The sequence below is a fragment of the Marmota flaviventris genome, chromosome 3, assembly GCF_047511675.1.
Source record: "Marmota flaviventris isolate mMarFla1 chromosome 3, mMarFla1.hap1, whole genome shotgun sequence".
Lineage (NCBI taxonomy): Eukaryota > Metazoa > Chordata > Mammalia > Rodentia > Sciuridae > Marmota > Marmota flaviventris.
The window spans coordinates 71598575-71619219 of NC_092500.1; the positions used below are offsets into that span (position 1 = coordinate 71598575).

General features: G+C 35.2%; 1 pseudogene; it reads left to right on the forward strand.

Moving 5' to 3' along the window:
- Positions 1–10590: 10590 nt before the first annotated feature.
- LOC114091597 (T-complex protein 1 subunit gamma pseudogene) lies at positions 10591–12209 on the forward strand (annotated as a pseudogene).
- The last annotated feature ends 8436 nt before the right edge of the window (positions 12210–20645 follow it).

Consider the following 20645-nt stretch of genomic DNA (forward strand, 5'->3'; position numbering starts at 1 on the left):
ATCCCCATTTCCTTGTTTTACTGCACTTATATTATTTGGTTGAATTTGTTCAGTATAAGCTCGTTCTTGTGCAAAGTTAAATAAATATTTCTCTTACCTTAGAATGTGTGAGTCTGTCTTGCTTAATGTGTTCTGCTTTTCTCCAGATGTTTCAAAATACACATTTTTTCTAGTTCTGATATAAATTTTCACTGTGTTATTTCCAAATTGAGGGGTAATTTTTCACTAAATTATATGCCTAACTAGAGGGTGAGATGGATACCCTCCTTCTGTCTCTCCAGGTCCTTAATTTTTCTACCTGCTTTTGTATCCTGGGGAATCTGACCTATATAGAAAGTATTAATAGGTTCTCTTCCCTCTGGAATCTGGTTTGATTTCGATTATACTGCAGTAGAGATTAGCAGCATATCAGGAGGAAGTAAAATTTGGATATTTATGCTGCTGGCTCCCTTCCTGCCAGGTCACCACCATGATTGGCTGTGTCACCTTATTGAAGAACTGAAGAATACATTTCCTGGCAAGTGGCTTTCTCTCTTCAACCTCACCCTTTAGGTTGTGATGACTTCTTCTTGCTTCTTCTGGCTTAGAGTAACATCCCAGGCTACTCTGTCCTTGGGGGTAAGGGGATCCCTGCTCTATTTCTTGTTGTTTTCCCTATTTCCAGTCACATCTTTATAAATGGTCCCTTTGTTAAACTCCTTAATTAGACGTCTTTAAGTGTGCCATCTGTTCGCTGCCAGAATTCTGACAGATATACATAAGGAAGGGAGTGTGTGAAGGTTGGAAATGTCTTCAGGAACTGGTCCTTCACACTGCTATGTAAATCCTTCTCAAGGTTAGGAGGAATTATATTATATTCCACATTAAATCTTTCTATGCACCAAATCACAGATGAAAAATAGGTTATTCCCAATAAGGGAACTTATTCCAATAGAGCTCAATTTTTATACTTTGTACTAAAGTGAAAAGGAAATACAAGTATTGTCAAATTAATTTTTACTTGCATGGAGGCATTTTTCTTTAAAGAAAAATTGAAATGGAGAGGAGATGACCACTACAAGCTACAGAAATGGTAAAGTAGCTTTTAGCTACCCCCTCACCATTGCTATGGAAACAACCTAACATAAGGTGAGCTGAGGAAAATTTATAAATGTTTTAATTCTTTGGCATGTGTAATATGTATTGCATGTGTAAATTCAAGTATCTCTCTACATTCAATATAAATGATTTTTTGCTGCCTTGTTATATTTAATTTAAAATTTTAGCAGAATATAAGGCTTATTTTTATCAGCTATTTACTATGGTAAATAGCAATTTTGTTTCCAGGAGGGCTAATTTAACATTTATTCCACATGATTTTTTATATAGGTTTGAGATTTCATACTAAATTCTCCTTTACTTATTTTTATGAGGAGAGTAACTGTGTATGTGTGCATACTTACACATCTACCTCTGAACACACATATATTCTTTATTTAGATATGTTATGTCTTTCTGGAAAGAAAGGCTGGGATTTTATATCCCACATCTTTTTTTTTTTAAGTCCTTGCAGTGTTTTGAGCACATTGGTAGCTTGTAGACTCCTGTTTTCATATACAAATGAAAGAAAGAAAACCCTTAAAATGCTGAGACGAAAGAGGGGGGAAAATAAAACCATGCCCTTCCTGGACATTATATCAGTGAATCTGCTCACATGGAACCCCACTCCAACCCCACACTCAAGGTTTATACCATAAATATTAGAACCCCAGGAAAATTATTTTATCTATAGACCCCCCCATAAAAGTAATCAGTGATTATTAAAAACCTTGTCCCTTGAAAAAGAGGTGTTTAATGCTCTCTGGTGATACCCAGGCAAAAATGCCCACCTTCTGGGAAAGTGAGAACTAAGAAGCATGAATTTAATTTGAAAGTGCTTGGTTCCTTTAAATACAAGCCTTGGTAGAAACAGTCCTTACTTCATTTCCTTTATACCCCTTTTCTGAAAAAACAAAAAGCACAAGAACATTTAAATATGATTCTTTGGTAAGTAATACATGGTAACCTGTATCATTTATCTCCCTTTTAAAAGACTGCTGTATTGCTTTTTTGTTCTGCTTTATATGCTGGTAAAGAGTGTCATGGTTTGTTCAATTACACTGTAATATCACAGAACCCCTTTTATCTTCCCAATAACTTGGCTATCTATAGCCAAAGTTGAGATGCCCTGTAATTGCCTTTACAAAATGAACGGTATATCAAAGCTCTAAAACAGCAGTCAATACTCTCGAGTGTTGGAATACAGAAGTTATTCAGCTGAACAAAGCTGAAGCTACATGTACTGAATAAAAGATGAGCTTCAGTTCACTAAGCATTATCTCATCTATCAAGATTCCACATTGCTGACTAGTTAGGAGTTCTTCTGAAGGTCAGCAGATCCCACAGACATCTGTGTGGTCCCAGGCCCATGGATCTAATGCTTAAGCACTGATGACACCAATTGCTTTTAGAGCAAAACTTTTTGTTTTTTAGTTTTTCAATGTAACGTGTTCTTGGTGCAAGAGCAAATTGATCTCAGAGTTTCATGCTGAAAGGATCCTTGAAGGCAGTAAGTGAATGCTTAAGCTCTGTGTACGTGCCAGTCACTATGGCACCTGGATGCTCCCCCTCTGCAGGGGCTGTTGCAGTAAAGTTGGTTCCTGTGTTCTCACTGACCTTTCATTATCGATGTACTGTTTTCTACCTTAGAATTCAATATCCTCCATAAAGGAATTGTCACCTCTTTGCAGAGTAATTGCCCTTAGTTAATAGACCTGCAGGTAGAAAGGCAAGAGTTCCTTGGGCTATAGAGGCTCTAGATCTGTGGTGACATAAATTGGTAAAGAACAGAACCATTGGGGGAGTTTGGACAGTGTAAACTGAGTAACAGTTTTATATTCCTTCTATTTTCCAAGAGGCAAGGACAACTCCTCCAAACCTTTAGTGTCTGTCCTGAGATTAAATTATTTTCCACAGACTGTTTGCATAACAGATTCTGAAATTCTTCTTTATTCTGAATGACAGATGACACAACATATTACTGTCACCACCAAAATATTGCATTTAAAACATGTTCTCCTATTTATCTCTAGTGCTAGGTGCTTTTTAAAAAAATGTCTGAAATAAGAGAGTGACTACATGCAAGTGTATAAATCATATTGAGTTTATTTTTTAATAATTTTCTCTTTTAGAAACTGCAGCCATAAATAAGGAAAAATAGAAAATTTTCTGAAAAATATAAGGAATCTAGGAATACCTCTGTCAAAAGAAATGTATAAACATATGGGGAAAATATAAACCCATACTTAACAATTCTGTTTTGAGGATGTATTGTATACCAGACACTGTGCTGGGCACTGTGTACAACTTATCCCCTGTAGCAAATTCACTGCAACACAGCCACTGCAAAGAGAAGTGTCAAGGCATGACAATGAACAAAATTTGACACACCATAAGCATTTATTTATTGTTTTCTCATGCATTACACATTCCAGTGGGTAGAAGAGAAAATTATCAAGTAAGTAGATGTGATTTTAGGTGGTGATTAAATGCTGTGAAGAAAATTAAGGTGGGTTAGGTAGTGATGAAAACAGGCACGGTATTTTAGATACAGTGATCAGAAAGACATTCTCTAACATCAAGAGGCAATGGAGCAAATATTTGAAGTGAGAGAATGAGCCATCTGCATACCCAGAGGGGAGAATTATAAGCAGAGGGAACTGAGTTACGGAACTGAGTTGCACATCTGAGGTGGGAACATACTTATATTTGTCTGAGTGGCAGGGGCAAACTGAGGCCTGCTTGTGAAGGATGCAGTCAGAGCAGAGGCCAGCACTAAGTGAGGTCTTCCAAGACCATGATTAGGGCATTGGAATTTATTCTAAGTGACATTGGAGTCATTAGGCAGTTTTGAGCAGAGCTGCACCATCCTCTGACCATTGAAAGATTTACTCTATTGATTGTGTGGAAAATAGGAGCAGAACACAGGGTGTGGGAGGTGGTAAGAAGAAAGCAGGAGGTACATTTTAACCACAGAATTTCAGACCCAATGTGAATGGTTTGGACTAGAATGATAACTGACTGGGAACCAAAAGGACCTAATAAGAAAAAGATCCAGTAATGAAGCAATATGTAAGAAGGCTAAGAATAGCACCCAAAAAATGCCAACTCGCCCCAGTAATTCTAGCAAGGAAAAAAAAAAGAGTTCCTAAAGGTCACTGTAAGTTATTAGAAAAACAAATGACTGAGACTATTTTAACTATTTTGAAGAATTACATTTAGGGACAAAGGAAATTTCTTCCATATATCAGGAAGATATAAAGTTGTAGGAATTAAGAGTGGCTGTGGCAATAAAAAAGATAAATCACAGATCAATTTAATAGATACATAAAGTAGCAATAAGACCTAAGAAACCAATTAACCCATGCATAGTTAGATCCTTGATATGTAATGGATGTTACACTAAACAAGGGAGCTGTGAAGATTGGTTATAGGAAAACCAAATCATAAAGGTTTATCCTTATTTCATACAAATCAATTCCACATGGGTGAATGACCTTGATATGGAAAGTGAAATAAATTTACAAAAATATTTAGGAGAACTTTGTTGTCCTCAAAGTATTTTAAAACAGACTAACAAAATCATATACTAAAAGCATAATTAAATTCTGCTATTTAAGATGGATGAAAAGATCAATGACTTGAAAAGATAATGCTATTATATGTAATCACAAAAAGTTGGAAACTGGAACCTATCTATCTATATGTATAGATTTTTTTTCTTTTTTTAAATTTATATATAACAGCAGCATGCATTACAATTCTTATTACATATATAGAGCACAACTTTTCATATCTCTGGTTTTATACATAGTATATTCACACCAACTCATGTCTTCATACATGTACTTTGGATAATAATGATCATCACATTCCACTATCATTGATAACCTTATGCCCCCTCCCTTCCCCTTCAACCCCTCTGCCCTATCTAGAGTTTTTCTATTCCTCTCATGTTCCCTCTCCCTACCCCACTATGAATCAACCTCCTTATATCAGAGAAAACATTCAGCATTTGGTTTTTTGGGATTGGTTAACTTCACTTAGCATTATCTTCTCTAACTTCATCCATTTACTTACAAATGCCATGATTTTATTCTCTTTTATTACTGAGTAATATTCCATGGTGTATATATGCCACATTTTAAGAGAAAGTATTCCAGAGACAAATGGACAAAAAAATGTGTATAATAGGTATTTCACAAGAAAGGAAACCCTAAATGTCTAATGAATATGTGAAAATTGCTTGGTCTCACTAGTAATCAAGTAAATAAGTGTATCTTAAAACCATAATGACAAAACTTGGAAAAAGTGACAACAGAGGAACTCATTCACACAGTATACACATGTCTATAGCCACTTTGGAAGATAGTTTCACAGGGTCTAAAATTGAGCCTTCGAACCACTCATGACCAGGATGTACATCTGAGCATCATAGTTCATGATCTAGACCTGCACTGTCAATAACCATTGGCCATCTGATACTATTACATTTAAATTAAATTCAGGCAAATAAAAATTCAATTCCATGGTCGCATGATCCACATTTCAAGAGCTCAGTAGCCACTCTGTGACTAGCATCTACTGATTACTATTTTAGACAACAATCTACATTTTTATTTATCGTAGAAAGTTCTATTGAATAGCACTGACGTAGAAAATGTCTTATGCATGTGTACAAGAGGACACATAAATATATTCATATAGTATTAATTATAATAACAAAATATCAGAAACCATGCAAATATCATTTAATAGGCTCACTGATAAACAAAACATCATACATTTGGAAAACTCTACAACAATGAAAATGAATAAGAATGGCATATAGCAAAATGGATGAGTCTCAGAAACAATATTTAGAAAAATATCAAGATATATGAAGGCACCACAGTGAAACTCCACATCATAAATCACCACAAAAATGAATCCTAATTAGAATAAGTTATACTCCATCCATATATGTATATGTCAAAATTCACTCTACTGTCATGTATATCTAAAAGGAACAAATAAAAAAAAGAAAATATCAAGAGGCAGAATATAGATACATAATAAGGCATTTATATAAATTTTTTAAGTCTGAAAACTAATTTGTGTTAGGAATTTATGTATAAATGTGTAAATATTTAAAATGCATGGGAATGATAAACATCAAATTAAGATAATGATTATCTTTAAAAGGCAGAAGAAGGGTGTCAGGTATATAGGATGTATAACTCTTTTGTTAACATTGTCCTATTATTTCACATATACCAACTATTTCCAAATAATGCTATTTCTAATATTCAGGAACATGAATTTACAAATTGATTAAATGTGTTATTTATTTATTTTTTCATTCTAGAAATATGTGTATACTTGCATTCAAATATAGTTAATATAATACATAATTTTATTTTAAATATATACTTATATTTATGCTCTCCAGACTAAGCTGGTTAGTTTTTTACATGCATAGGAAATGTTATGTTTATTGAAGCAAATCTTTAAAAGAAGTATATGCAGTAATACCTAAAAATTTTTCATTCCTGAATATTTACTTAAATACAGTATGACTTTAAAGACAAATTATAAAACAAGAAATACTGTAATAATCTTGCCACCTTTGTAATTACTTTTACTTTTTGCTTATTTATGTATCTAAATATCTTAGTTACTCATGTATTATTTTTATTTCTATATTTGCTAGCATTTTATTGTAAATAATTATTACAATAAAATTATTTTTTCCACGAAATTTTGATGACAGGTAAATATTTCTTTGATTTGTTGGAAGTACAGTTTATTTACTTCTTTTCCCCCCACTATTTTAGATGCCTCTGTAATTCGTGTAAGTTATTTCCTAAGACAATATCAAGAGTAGATTTAATGAAGCCAGCTCTGAACAGCTCTTTATAGTATGATTTGACTTGTGTTATTGCTTTTCCAAAGGCTGTATCAATGTATAATACCAGCAGTGATGTGTGGAATTAGTTTTAAAACAACTTTGTCCTGTTGGATAGTATCAATTTAATTTTAGTCCTCTATTGTGTTTCTTTTGTATACAATGATACACTTCTGTTTTACTTTGAAGTTCTTTAAACAACTGTAAGTTTAAAGATTTCCAGTGTTTATTCCATCATGTGTGAGCTGTCCATGTGTGAAGATACTGTGTCTACTTATGTCCATATATCTACTGTGTGTTGTTTTATAAATCGAAATGAAATACTCATGTATGATTGTTAGAAATTCTCTGACACATTTTTACCTATGCTTTCCTCAATATGTTAAGAAATTTTATAGTTTTTTAATCTTAATTTTTATTTTAAATAATTTTAATATATGCCATTGATGATTTCTATTGTAACCTCTTATATTTCTTAAAAATTAAGAATTATTATCCTTCTAAATAACTACTTATGCATATTCCAGGAATAGGAAACTCACCACCTCCAGAAACTATCCATTTCATTTTTGGAATCCTCTATTTGAGTTCTTATGAACCTTCACCTGAAATCTATTTTCCTTAAATTTCAGCCTAATTTATAGAGTGTCGGTCCTAATTTTACTCATTGAGTCATACTGACAAACTCCTTTTCCAATGTCCTTCCAGACCCTCTTCGATATTAAATTTCCTCTGTCCTCACAAAATATCTCCATTGTTCTTTTCCTCATGATCTCGAATTGCTCACTTACCTGTGCCTGCATCATGCCAAAGCCAAGTACCACACTACAGGAAAATTTTAGCAAAAGACTGATTTGATTTAGAATCTGAGAGTAAATTGGGACTTCTTTACTGGACATCTCTATCTTACCAAGAAGAAAAATATATATTTTTTTTCCAATACACCAACTGATCTCTTCTGATATATTTGAAATTCATAAAAATTGTAAAATGCTAAATAAGAATACATTTGTATTCAAATTATGTACTCCCAAGTGTGTTTAGGTAATCATATTTCTAAAAGCATATTCAACACTGTGTAAAATCACATTCTATTTAGTGGTGTATAAGTATTCCATAAAGAATCCAATACCATGTATTTTCAACTTGAAATTGAATTTTTCTAGTAATTTGAGTTTTTCGTCTATAGTAAATACATTTCTCAGCACAGGTCTTTGAACATTACTTCATCATTTCTAACAGATATTCCAAGGGAAGATATCTTTGCCTTGCTATAAATAAAATACATTGATTTTATTTTAGCAATTTGAAACATTTTAACTGCAAAACAAAGTCAATAGAAATGGAATTATATCACTTTGGTTAAATTCTCACCACATAGAACAGGACACTAGTAAAATACTTTACCAGGTGATTAACAATAAAGACAGAAGTGTTACATTGATAAATTTAACCCATGTTTTCTATGCTAGTTTTAATTATTCAGTATATGACCCATGTTAGCAATTCCAGAGTTTTGGTTTTTATCCAAATCTTAAAGACTGCTTCTTTTTTGAGTTTAATCAAACTTCAACTATTTTTGTGCACCACTTCATACATTTAAAAAATTACTGCTTCTATAATTTCTTTCCATTCTATCATTCTTACTGTCTGAGAACAATCACTTTGTCCTTATTCCAAGGGACAAGATTACCTAAACTGCTGTGCTCTGAGCCTTAGAGAAACACATTGAATACTGTTTGTTCTGATGCAAGGACAAAAATGACACTGATGTGCTTAAATAGGAGAGCAGTGAAGACCACAGAAGCCTCTTAGCTGGGCTCTAACTCACCCTTTCCTAAAAGGATGAAGAATGTTCTAGATCACATAGGGTCCAGGTTTGAAGCTTAAGCCACCATTGCAACTCCTCAACTCTCCATTGTGGGACTAAAGCAGCTGTATGTGATATGAAAATGAACAAGAGTGGCTGTGTCCAACAAAAGTTTGTTTACAGAAACAGATGACAGATCATTTTGACAGTCTGTCAACCTCTACTCTAAGCTACAGATACCCTGGGAAACCTGCTACAGCAATGTATATAGCCTATTCGCTATTCAAGAGTAAATTTATTTTTCCATTTTTTATATGTGAACATAGAAGAAATTCAAAAGCAGTTTAGGAAATCCAAAATGAAGGAGATGACATTTTCAGAACTCAAATCCAAATATAGCCATCCTGCCCAGCCCAATAAATCTTGCCCCCGCACTTACAGCACTCAAATTCCTTGCTGTTCATCCTGAACCAATTAAAACTGAGGTTCTATGACCACAGAAAGGCCTCTGTCTGTCCAAAAGCCTACCAAGGTCTTAAAACTGTAAATGTCAAGACCTCAAATCTCCAGAAACTGATTTTTAGGATTTTCCAGGCCTATGGGCCAGAACTAGGCAAACCCAGCATTCAGGATTTTCTCTCCTTATATTGAGTGTAGAAGCAAGTAAGTGTACTTTCCCTAATCCATAGGCAGGATAGAGCTGCCAATTTTGAACCCAGGGAGGCTGACTCAAATATTTTCTATAGGGTTTGGAGCTTGAGTGTACTCACCTATAAAATGTAATTGATAAAATTACCTACCTCATAGGGCTTTTGTGAAGATTTAATAAGAATATCCAGAATTATCTTAAATATCCTAAAAGATCTGAAAGTTGTTAGAAACAAAGAATGTGTTGAACCTGTGTCTACATTCCTGCTCTGTCACTTGTTAACTTAAGACTCGTTGATCCTTATTCTCTAGCAGTTGGATATATAACCTAACACAGAGTATGTTTTGATTAACAATATTAGATATAGCTAACATATAAGGTTGTCAAGAACATTATATTTTTATATTTCTTTAATTTAATTTATTACTATCCAAGGTTAATTATAGAACAAAATAGGCAGCAAAGTCTGATATAAATAATCTTGTGAATTCTAAAATGAAATGAAGGAAATTGAAAAGTTATTCTTGATCAATGAAAAATGAAAATACAACGACCATCAATGTAAGGAAAGAGTGTAAGAGTAGGAGCTTTCGCTGGAACCTGCTCATCTCACATACAAAGCTAGGGAGCCCTTCGGAGGGAAGTGTAACAGCTGCCTAGTATCCTTTGTCTGCTGGGTCCTATAGCTGAGGCTAATATGTACCTCTCTCCTGAAGGGGCTTTCTGGATCAATACTAGCCATTGGAGAGTCCCAGGATATACTTTTAAGAGCTCAGTTCTCTGGGAATCAGCTTCAGTGAGTCTTGTTCTTCATATGGATCTAACATTTGGTGTAATTTTACCAAGTTTTAATGTTTCTCTACTTTCTCAATTCCTATTTATTCCCTGCAGTGCATTTTCAGAAGCTTTACATTTGGAACCTTAAATTGCTCTTTTAATTTTCTTCCCCAAAACTAGATCACTATACACAAAGCTTCTCTGTGAAAATCAAATTGGACTACGGCATAGATGACAAATAAAACTCAATTGTGTTAAACTACTAAGATTTTAAGTTTGTTTGCTACAGCACTTAGCCTAATTTCCCATCCAAAATTAGGTAATCTGCTCTCTCTAGAAGGTTCTGCTGGTTCTTTCAGCTTTGGGTACCCAGCTCTGCATTGTGTTTCCATGATGGACCACTATCCTGTGCTCATGCTCAGCCAGAATACAAACTGTGAGTATGGAAGAAAAGTTCAATCTGCAAACATCAGTGCTGCTAAGACTATCGCAGATATCATCCAAACATGTATGGGACCCAAGTCCATGAAGATGCTTTGGGACCCAACAGGAGGCATCATGGTGACCAATTATGGCAATGCCATTCTTCAAGAGATTCAAGCCCAACATCCAGCAGCCATGTCCATGATTGATATTAGCGGGACCCAGGATGAAGAAGCTGGAAATGGAAACACATCAGTAATTATTCTTGCTGTAAAAATGTAATCTGTTGCTGATCACTTCCTAGAGCAGCAGCTGCACCCAACAGTGGTAATTAATGTTTACTACAAGGCACTGGGTGATATGAACAGCACTCTAATCAGTATTTCCATTGACATTGATAACTATGATGCTGAACATCATAAACAGTTCCATTACCATCAAAGTAATTTGTGGATGGTCCTCTTTAGCTTGCAATATCATCCTGGATGCTGTCAAAACTGTACAGTTTGAGGAAAAGGATCAGAAGGAGATTGACATCAAGAAATATGCAAGAGTGGAAAAAGATACTTGGGAGCATCATTGAAGACTCATGTGCATTACATGGAGTCATGATTAACAAAGATGTGACCCATCCGAGAATATGGCATTATATGAAGAACCCTCATATTGGGGTATTGGATTCTTCTCTGGAATACAGAAAGGAGAAAGCCAGACTGACATTGAGATTACCCAAGAGGAAGACTTCACCTGAATCCTCCAAATGGAAAAAGAGTATATCCAGCATCTCTGTGAGGACATTATTCAACTGAAGTCTGATGTGGTCATCACAGAAAAAAGGCATCTCAGACTTAGCTCAGCACTACCTCATGCAGGCCAATATCTCAGCCATCTGCAGAGTCCAGAGGACAGACAATAATTGCATTGCTAGAGCATGCAGGGCCCAGATAGTCAGCTGACCAGAAGAACTGAGAGAAGATGATGTTGGAACAGGGGCAGACCTGTTGGAAATCAAGAAAATTGGAGAAGAGTATTTTAGGTTCATCATTGAGCACAGAGACCCCAAGGCCTACACCATTCTTCTCAGGGAGGCCAACAAAGAAATTCTCTCAGATGTAGATCGCAACCTTCCAGGATGCCATGCAAGTGTGCTGAAATGTTCTCCTGGACCCTTAGCTGGTGCCAGGGGATGGGGCTTCTGAGATGGCTGTAGCTCACACCTTAACAGAAAAATCCATGGCCATGACTGGTATGGAACAATGGTCATACAGGGCTATTTCCCAGACTTTAGAAGTCATCCCTCATACCTTGATCCAGAATTGTGGGGCCAGCATTATAAATCTACTCACTTCCCTTTGGGCCAAGCACACCCAGGAGAACTGTGAGACCTGGGAAGTTAGTGGTGAGATGGGAACTTTAGTGGACATGAAAGAACTAGGCATATGGAAGCCATTGGTTGTGAAGCTGCAAACATATAAGTGGAGATGGCAGTTCTCCTACTGTGGATAGATGACATCATATCAGACCACAGAAAGAAGGGTGATGACCAGAGCCGGAAAGGAGGGGCTCCTGATGCTGGCCAGGAATGAATGGCAGGCAAGGAAACTTCAACACACAGAACCAGTGGTCTCCCCCTTTCCTGAGCCAGGGTGCCAGGAACACTGTGGACATCTTTGTTTGGAAGGGATTAAATTGAGGGGCAGCCTCTAGTCCCTTTCTATCCCAGCTCAGTTTGCAGAAGGCACTGACATGTAATTCTTTTCTATTGTAAGCTCTCCATTTAGTTTGCTTCTGATGATTAAATCTAAGTCATATGAAAAAAAGAAAGAAATTGGGGAATCTGGCATATTTGTAGAAAGGTGGCCAGCAAGTTGAAGACTGGGAAAGTATTATGTTATGAAGAAAATATTTGCAATTCTGTGTTGCTGGTAGTAATTTGGTAGATCGACCATGTGCTTATTACACAGATCTAGAGGAACAGGTTGAAAAACAATGTTAGTAGTGCAGATCAGCTAGTACTTGGCAGGGTATGTGAGAAAGAGATTAGTTGAGGAAAGAGTTGGCCACTTTGCAAGTAGAAATGAGAGAAAATGAAAATGTCTAAAAATTTGAGCTCTTCAGCAGTTGGAAATATCTATTACTGTGGCATTTAGATCACAAACACTAGGTCATATAATTGAGAAAGATTTTGAACAGTCAAAAACCTCTATGGATCAAAGTAAATAGTCTAAAAAAAAGATCACATTAATATACATTTTAAGCCACCTTAAAATGGCTTAATGATTTTGGCCATCTTAAATTAAAAGACAAGTTGGTGAATCTGGAAATCAAATCAAACTGATTTGGGACCAATGTTTGGAAGCAACTTTGAGTTTTAGTTCATTTTGTGTTGTTAGAACAAAATGCTCAAATTTGGGTAGATTGTAAAGAAGAAAGATCTGCTTAACTCACAGTTCTACCTGTCCAAGAGCATGGTGTCAGCATCTATGGGAAGGGCTTCATGGTAGATAGCATTACATGGCAGGAATATGCAGAAGACATCACAAAGTAAGTAAGAAGCAAGAATCTGGGGAGATTCTTGCTTTCTATAACAAACATATTCTTTTGGGGACTAAACTGATCATTTGAAAACTACAATAATCTATTCCGAAAGTTGTGCCTCATAACCTAATCATGTTCCATTAGGACTCACCTCTTAAAGATGTTAACATCATTACATATGCAACTCAAGCTTCCTGTACATGAACCTCTGGGAAATTAAGCCTCAGAATGATTTTTGGCAAGGACAGATTACATTCAAACCCTACCAGGTGTGGCTACAGGTACATGGCACTAATTGCAACCAAACATCTGAAGCTTTTTAAAAATATAAAGAAAGAAAGAAATTGAATGCCAGATAAAATCACAGGGGTGGTCTAAAGGAGTTGTAATTAGAGAATACTGGCCAAGCTATGCAGTTCTAAGGAAGTGGTAGACAACTTCAGATGTACCAAGGAAGATAAGAAAGAACTTTCCAGAGGGTAGAGTTGTGGGGAGGGGCGTAGAATAATGTGTGGAGAAGTGCCTTTCAGAGAGCAGATCCAGGAAAGACTCGAGGTCTGATAGTCTCCTGTGCTCTCAGGGTTAGAAGCCTTCAGTGTGTGCCCATCTGGATCATCCTTGGTCAGTTAGGCTGTGTCTCCCTTCTTGCCCCTTTCTAAGTGAGACTATTTGTTACGGTGTATATCAGGGGCATATGTCATAGAACAATTAGATACTATAGCTGGATGATAGGGAGGACATGCATTACAATGAGGTCCAAGATTTTGAGCTGGACTTTGGAAGAGAGTGTAAACTTTGTGCAGAAAAGGGTGGGGGGCAGAATGCAAATTTGGTCACTAGAAAAGAGTGGGCTATGATATAAATGCTAATGTTCACAAACCCTGTTCTCATTGTTTAAACACACAGAGAAACTATGATTTTCCAGCCCCAACCTCCCTTGCAGTTTTGTATGATCAGTTGATTGAGTTCTAGCTGATGGAATCGGAGAAAAAATGAAATATTGTAATTCTAGGCACAGATCAAAAAATATCTCATTTCAGTGAATAACTCTGAAACCCTACAAAGAGAGTCAGAAAATGACAGCTCACATCTGACTCATTACCTATCTTTATACATTCTACAAAACTAAAAAGACTTCACATTCTAAAAATTTTACATTTTAAAAATATGAGTAATATTTCATAACAAAAATTATAAAAAATTTCAATTTTAATATCACAAAGTTTTATTGGAATACCATCCTGGTTCCATGTTCATTTGTATATTAACTATTGCTACTTTCACACTACAATGGAAGAGTCAAGTGGTTGCCACAGAGAATATAGAAATGTTCTTATTATGTTATTCTGCTGATTATGTACTATTGCAGGGATATAGTTGTAACTTGCCATTATTGGATCCATGGATATTGGTTTTTTCATGACATTTTCTTTTTTCTCTCTCTCTCTCTCTCTGTCTCTCACACACACACACACACACACACACACACACACACACACACACTATCTTCATACCTATCGGGCCAAAAAAAGAAAAAAATAAATGAAGAAAGAAAATGGTTAAATGACTTTAAATGGTGCCCTTTCAAGGCATAGTGAAGTTTGGATTACTTTGTTATCATAATGGTTTCAATGTAATTACAAGGGTCCTTAGAAGGAGGAAGCAGGAGAGTCAGAAACATAAGAGGAAATGGGATGATGGGAAGCAAAAGTTAGAGTCATGTGATTGCTGGCTGGAAAGAGCAGATTATGATATAAATGGTAAAGTTCACCAAATCATGTTCTTCACTTTTGAACACACAGATAATCTATGATTTCTCTGGGAGATATGGGGCAAGTAATTCAGGAATCCTTCTAGAATCTGGGAGAGACCAATAGATTTTTTTCTGTACATCCTTCAGAAGAGATACAGCTTATTCAACTCATTGATTTTAACCTGGTACTATTCTCTTTAGATTTCTAGACTCCAGAACTATAAGGCAAATCTGTGTTGTTTTAAATTACTAAGTTTGTGGTAATTTGTTAGAACAGCAAAAGAAAACTAACATAATACACACTGATAATTCCAACTAAGCACGCATCACAATATTCCCAACTCACAGGAAAGCAATGTCCCAAAAAAATAGCAAATTTAAGATAAAGTATCTTACATGTTAGAATTTCTTCATAAAAATAAAAAAGAGAATAAGACTGGAACCTAAGTAAATTTCCATGTGTCTCATTTGTTAGCCAAGCAAATAAAGTAGTTAACTGATGGTGAATTAATTGAACTGTTTGATTGCAGTAGCCAAAGAAATGTGTTCAGAGAAAATGAATATTAAACTATTAGCCTTTTGATGAAAATAAGCCATTCAAAAAGTTAAGGATATTGGGAGTGATATAAACAGTCAACAAAACACACGGCAAAAATTTTGAGTGACTTGTCTTGTTCTTAATAAATGGATGTTGTATACATACACATACACACCTATACTTACACATACACATTTTATGTTCTTACTAATTCAACACTGAGTTTGAAGTTTTTTAATCATTTGTGTGGAACAAGTAGAGGTGAGCATATTTCAAAGAAGTTGAGAGACTATTAATTCAGTACAACCTGAAGAAGAATCTGTTGTAATGTGTTACAATAGATGGTGGTAAAATCATGTAGAGCAGAAAAAAAAAAAAAAAAGGTTTAGTTGAACAAATTCACAGAAGTAGTTTGGAGGGAAGCATTTAAAGTATATGGTTGTCGGTAATTACTTTGCAGAAAATATTTGAATTAACTAGGGATTGAACTCAGGGGCACTCAACCACTGAGTCACATCCCATCCCTATTTAGTATTTTATTTAGAGACAGGGTCTCACTGAGTTGCTTCGCACCTTGCTTTTGCTGAGGCTGGCTTTGAACTTGTGATCCTCATGCCTCAGCCTCCCAAGCTGCTGGGATTACAGGCATGCAGCAGCACACCCAGCGATCATGTATTATTGAATCAGAAGAATCAACAGTGATTTTCATTTGCTCTCATAGACTTATCCATCATTGGTTCCATTACTTTTTAATTGATTTCATAAACAGAAGTTGTATATATTCACTGTTCCTACTATATAGCGGATCAATGGTTATGGTTTAGTGCTTTTAATTACTTCTTTTTTTTTCTTTTGAGAGTCAAAACTATAAATTTTCTGAACAAGAGAAACCACATAGCCACTGTTAATAAACAATAAATTTAAAAAAAAACAATAAATGGCTTTGGGAATCAGCTTTTCTCAAAAAATTGATAGCATTTAGTGATGGCTACCTAAAATTTTGTGATAAAATGTAAAGCTTTATGAAGTAATTTCCATAGAAACTAATGCTGTTTGAGTAACAAACTACATCAAACTGTTTTTTATATAGTTTCAAAAACCAAATCTCTATTCTCACACAAATTGGTTATTTATTTTTTTATTTTTTTTACTCTGGTTCAAACCATAATTCCAGTAGAAGTATTGTTACCACAGTGAAAGTTCAAAAGAATTTCCCATATTTCAAAATCCATATTTCCATAACTCAACATTTTTAAATTTAGAAACTTCCTCTTAATCTCCCATTGATGTTGATTTGTCTGCAATGTAATGACATATTACAAGAAAATAACAAAACAGAATTCCACAAATGCCTTTAAAAAAATGAATATTGTCAATTAAAATTATGTTTACAGACCAACATTTAGCCAGATTTACCTCCATGAAAAGACATTTTCAAAAGATTAAATGTAAAAAGATGAAATATATAAAATTTTATTATAGATCAGCTTTAACTTATGAGCTTTCTCAATCATTTTGATTATAATGAAATTAATTTTGAACACAATTAGGCAAAAGTGTATCCTCCCCAACAAAACAATTCCAATTCTTTCTCATTACTAGGGTTGTATTACAAAAAAATTGTACCCTTATTGTATTTTAAATTTCATCAAAATAAAACTTGATAATTATTTTTCTTTCCTGTTATATAGATACATAGATGATATATTTGATTTTTATCATTTGACTGATAAGTCTAAAATATTTACTGTCTGGCTTTTTATTTAAAAAAAATGTTTTCTGGGCTGGGGCTGTAGCTTGGTAGTAGAGCACTTGCCTTGTACATGTGAGGCACTGGGTTTGATCCTCAGCATGACATAAAAATAAATAAAGATATGTTGTCCATCTATAACTAAAAAGAAAGAAAGAAAGAAAATTTCCTTACCCTTGCTCTAGAAAATGGTGGAGTTACTTGATACAAAGTATTCCTAAGCCTTATGTGAAAGGTAGATTAATGAACATTCAGTTGAATAGTATGGCATGAATAAGAAATTAACCTTCATCATGGTAAGCCATTAAGATTTATGGATTGTTTGTTACAACAGCCAGTGTTACTTATCATGACTAAAAAAAACCTCTTAATTCCATGATTAAATTTCACATTTAAAAAAATCATGGAATCTACACCCATCTCCAGGAAATACAAAGTTACTTCAGGAAATGGCTACCATTGCATTATCTGATGCAAAGTCAATCAGCATAGTGAATGCATTCTTCATTAATTCAGCCAACATTTGTTCAAGGCTATGACAAAGGTAGTATGAAAAGTTAATCTGATTTTTTTTAAATTATAAATTTACCTTATTTGTGAATTGGACAATTTAATATATTTAAATCAATATAAGTCATCAGAAGCTCCATGATATCATTTTTTCCATGGAAGTCTGCTCAAAGACAGAACAACATTTTTTCCTTTCCAAAATGAAAAATTTCTCTTCCTCTTAGAATGATGCTAAACTGTTCCCTGCTTGAAAACTAAAAGAGAATAAATTTCAAGGTCTGTATGGGACATTACTTTGAAATATCCCGAGAGAGAGCACTAGAAAAACTCCTATAATAAAATGCAGTCATCAAATTGCCAATATTTGTCCAAATTGTGTGGGGAAATAGAGAGCAAAACACAAAGGAGAGAAATTTTTCTCCATTTGGCAATGTGGAAAACAATTACCTGAGGTGAAAAACATTTCACTTTCTGATTCAGAGGAGAATCAGGTCCATAAAATTAAATGACATAAGTCTGGCTCAGTGTTAATATTTTTAAATCACACCTTTTAAAACATATTTTTGGACATGTATACTATGACTGAGTGTCTCAGATCTCATCCTAACCATCTGAAGCAATATTTCTGAAATATTTCTCATCATAAAAATTACTGAGTGAGGAGGTGTCTGATAACACACTGGTTCTTGTTTCCCAGAATCTGATTCAGTAGGTGTGGTGAATGGCCAAGATGATGCACTTGCAAATTCACTTGGTGATATTGTGCTGGATATTATGAAGTGACCAATTTGGCCTCTGTACTGCCTTTTAGACTCCCCTGCAGCTAGGGCTCTGGCTGCTAATTAATTCTACTATCAGATGCACTTGCAGAAAATTCAGAAGACAAAGCCATGTAGAAGCCATCTTTTTGCCTGGTTTTTGCTATTTCTGCTATTGAGCATGATTACAGTCATGGATCTGCACAGGTAACATTTCATTGTCTATCATTTGGAATTCCATGTGTTGAACAGTGGCAGTTTTAGCGGGAGCAGTGGTGTCCTTTTGTTCCTGGAGCAGTTTCAATGATGACCTATTGTTCTAGAACTGACTCTGAAGGTCCAGACAGGAAATTACCTTAAATGACTTTCACCTATTTTGTGAGCATCGAATTCCCTACATTAAGCCAGTTCCCATTTGAAATACTCATAATGGTTTTGTTTCTTGAACTAAAATGGGGATAACAAAGAATAAGACATCAGTGTTGACATTGAGGAGCAGTGGCTATAGAGCAGCATTAGCATTTGTAGCTCCTAGAAATATGGTCTCTTCTCATCATATAGGAAAGCATTGATGAGAAGAATTCACTAATGGCATCAACATATCATTGAATGTCTTTGATTGATACTTGAACAAATAATATTCTTGTATACTGCTACCCTACACCCCACATACCTGCCAAAGGACCAAGGATCACAGTGTTGAACCACTGTTGGAGACTGCGCTGAGGCTGGACGGCAGGCCTTTCAGGGAAGGTTGGAAAACACATTGTAGATGAAGGATACGCGCCAGAATATAAACTTCATGAGGTTAGATGTGTTTGCTTTTATTTTCTTATTTTCCCTTCAATGCTATAATTGCACCTCCTAGGAGAGTGCCTAGTGTTTGATTATAATTATATAAGGCATTCAATAAACAGAAAAATGTATAGAGTATAGAGAAATTACTGTTTCTTATTGAGGTAAAGCTTCTAGAGCCATTTATTTCCTTGGAGCTAGAATGGGATAGTAGGGCTTTAAAAATGAGTTACCAGGGTTTGGAAATAAGCAGAGGATCTAAGTAGCTTGAATTTTGTCTTCTAACATTAACTTTCCAAATAGTATTATTCTCACCTTTATGATTTGCCAACAGGACAGGGGACTCTCTGATCCCGTGTTTTGTTCTCAGATGTTGTTCTGAGCTAGTATCTCTCTATGGTCAGTCCTCAAGTCTTATGCAGCTAGGGTTCTCTGCATAAGAACCAACTCTGACACATTCCACCAGAAGCCCAAGTCTAACCTTGCACTCTCTTGGATTTGTAATCCCCTTGAAACTGGCTGTGTGCTGAGTAGAAGCTATGTTTTAGTAATAAGAGCAAAGTCTACGATATCAAAAGCAACACCCACATCTATAATCAAGCAACCATCAGGAAACTTAAAATTGAACCCCACAGCATTGGGTGCATGCTGTTTCTATTCCTCTTGCCTATGTCAAGATAGGTCATGGAAATTTGGGGAGAGCTATTGAGTACAGGTTGATACCAAGGCGTAGAGTTACATATGTTGAAATGAGTTGTAATGAGGAAAATTTCATTTTATTTGTATTACTTACTGATCATCAGAGATGAAATTCCTGAGATCTGAACTGATAAAAACTCTGGAAAAATAACCTCTGGGCAATGTTTCTGTAATTTCATGAGTTACATCTTCCTTCCAGGGCTTCCCAATCCCATTATCCCCATCATTATTCACTCATTAAAATTATGATGCAAAAATGGGGGAAAAAAGTCTACTAAAACTATTAACCTTCAGCACAACTGAGATATATAGGCATTTAAAAATTGCTAGTGCTTTTGCAGTAGATGAAATTAAATGAGAACAAAACATGAACATCATGAAAACGATTTCTTTTCTTTTTTTAAGAGAGAGAGAGAGAATTTTTTAATATTTATTTTTCAGTTTTCGGTGGACACAACATCTTTATTTTATTTTTATGTGGTGCTGAGGATCGAACCCAGCGCTCTACACATGCCAGGTGAGCACGTTACGGCTTGAGCCACATCCCCAGCCCTGAAAACGATTTCTTTTCCTAAGAATAAACATAACTGTGTAGAAATTTCCTCCATAAAGGCCTGATACATTTCCCCTTTCTCTAGCCTTGCCTTCCGCTCTTTTTGATTCTCACCTATTTCCATGAAT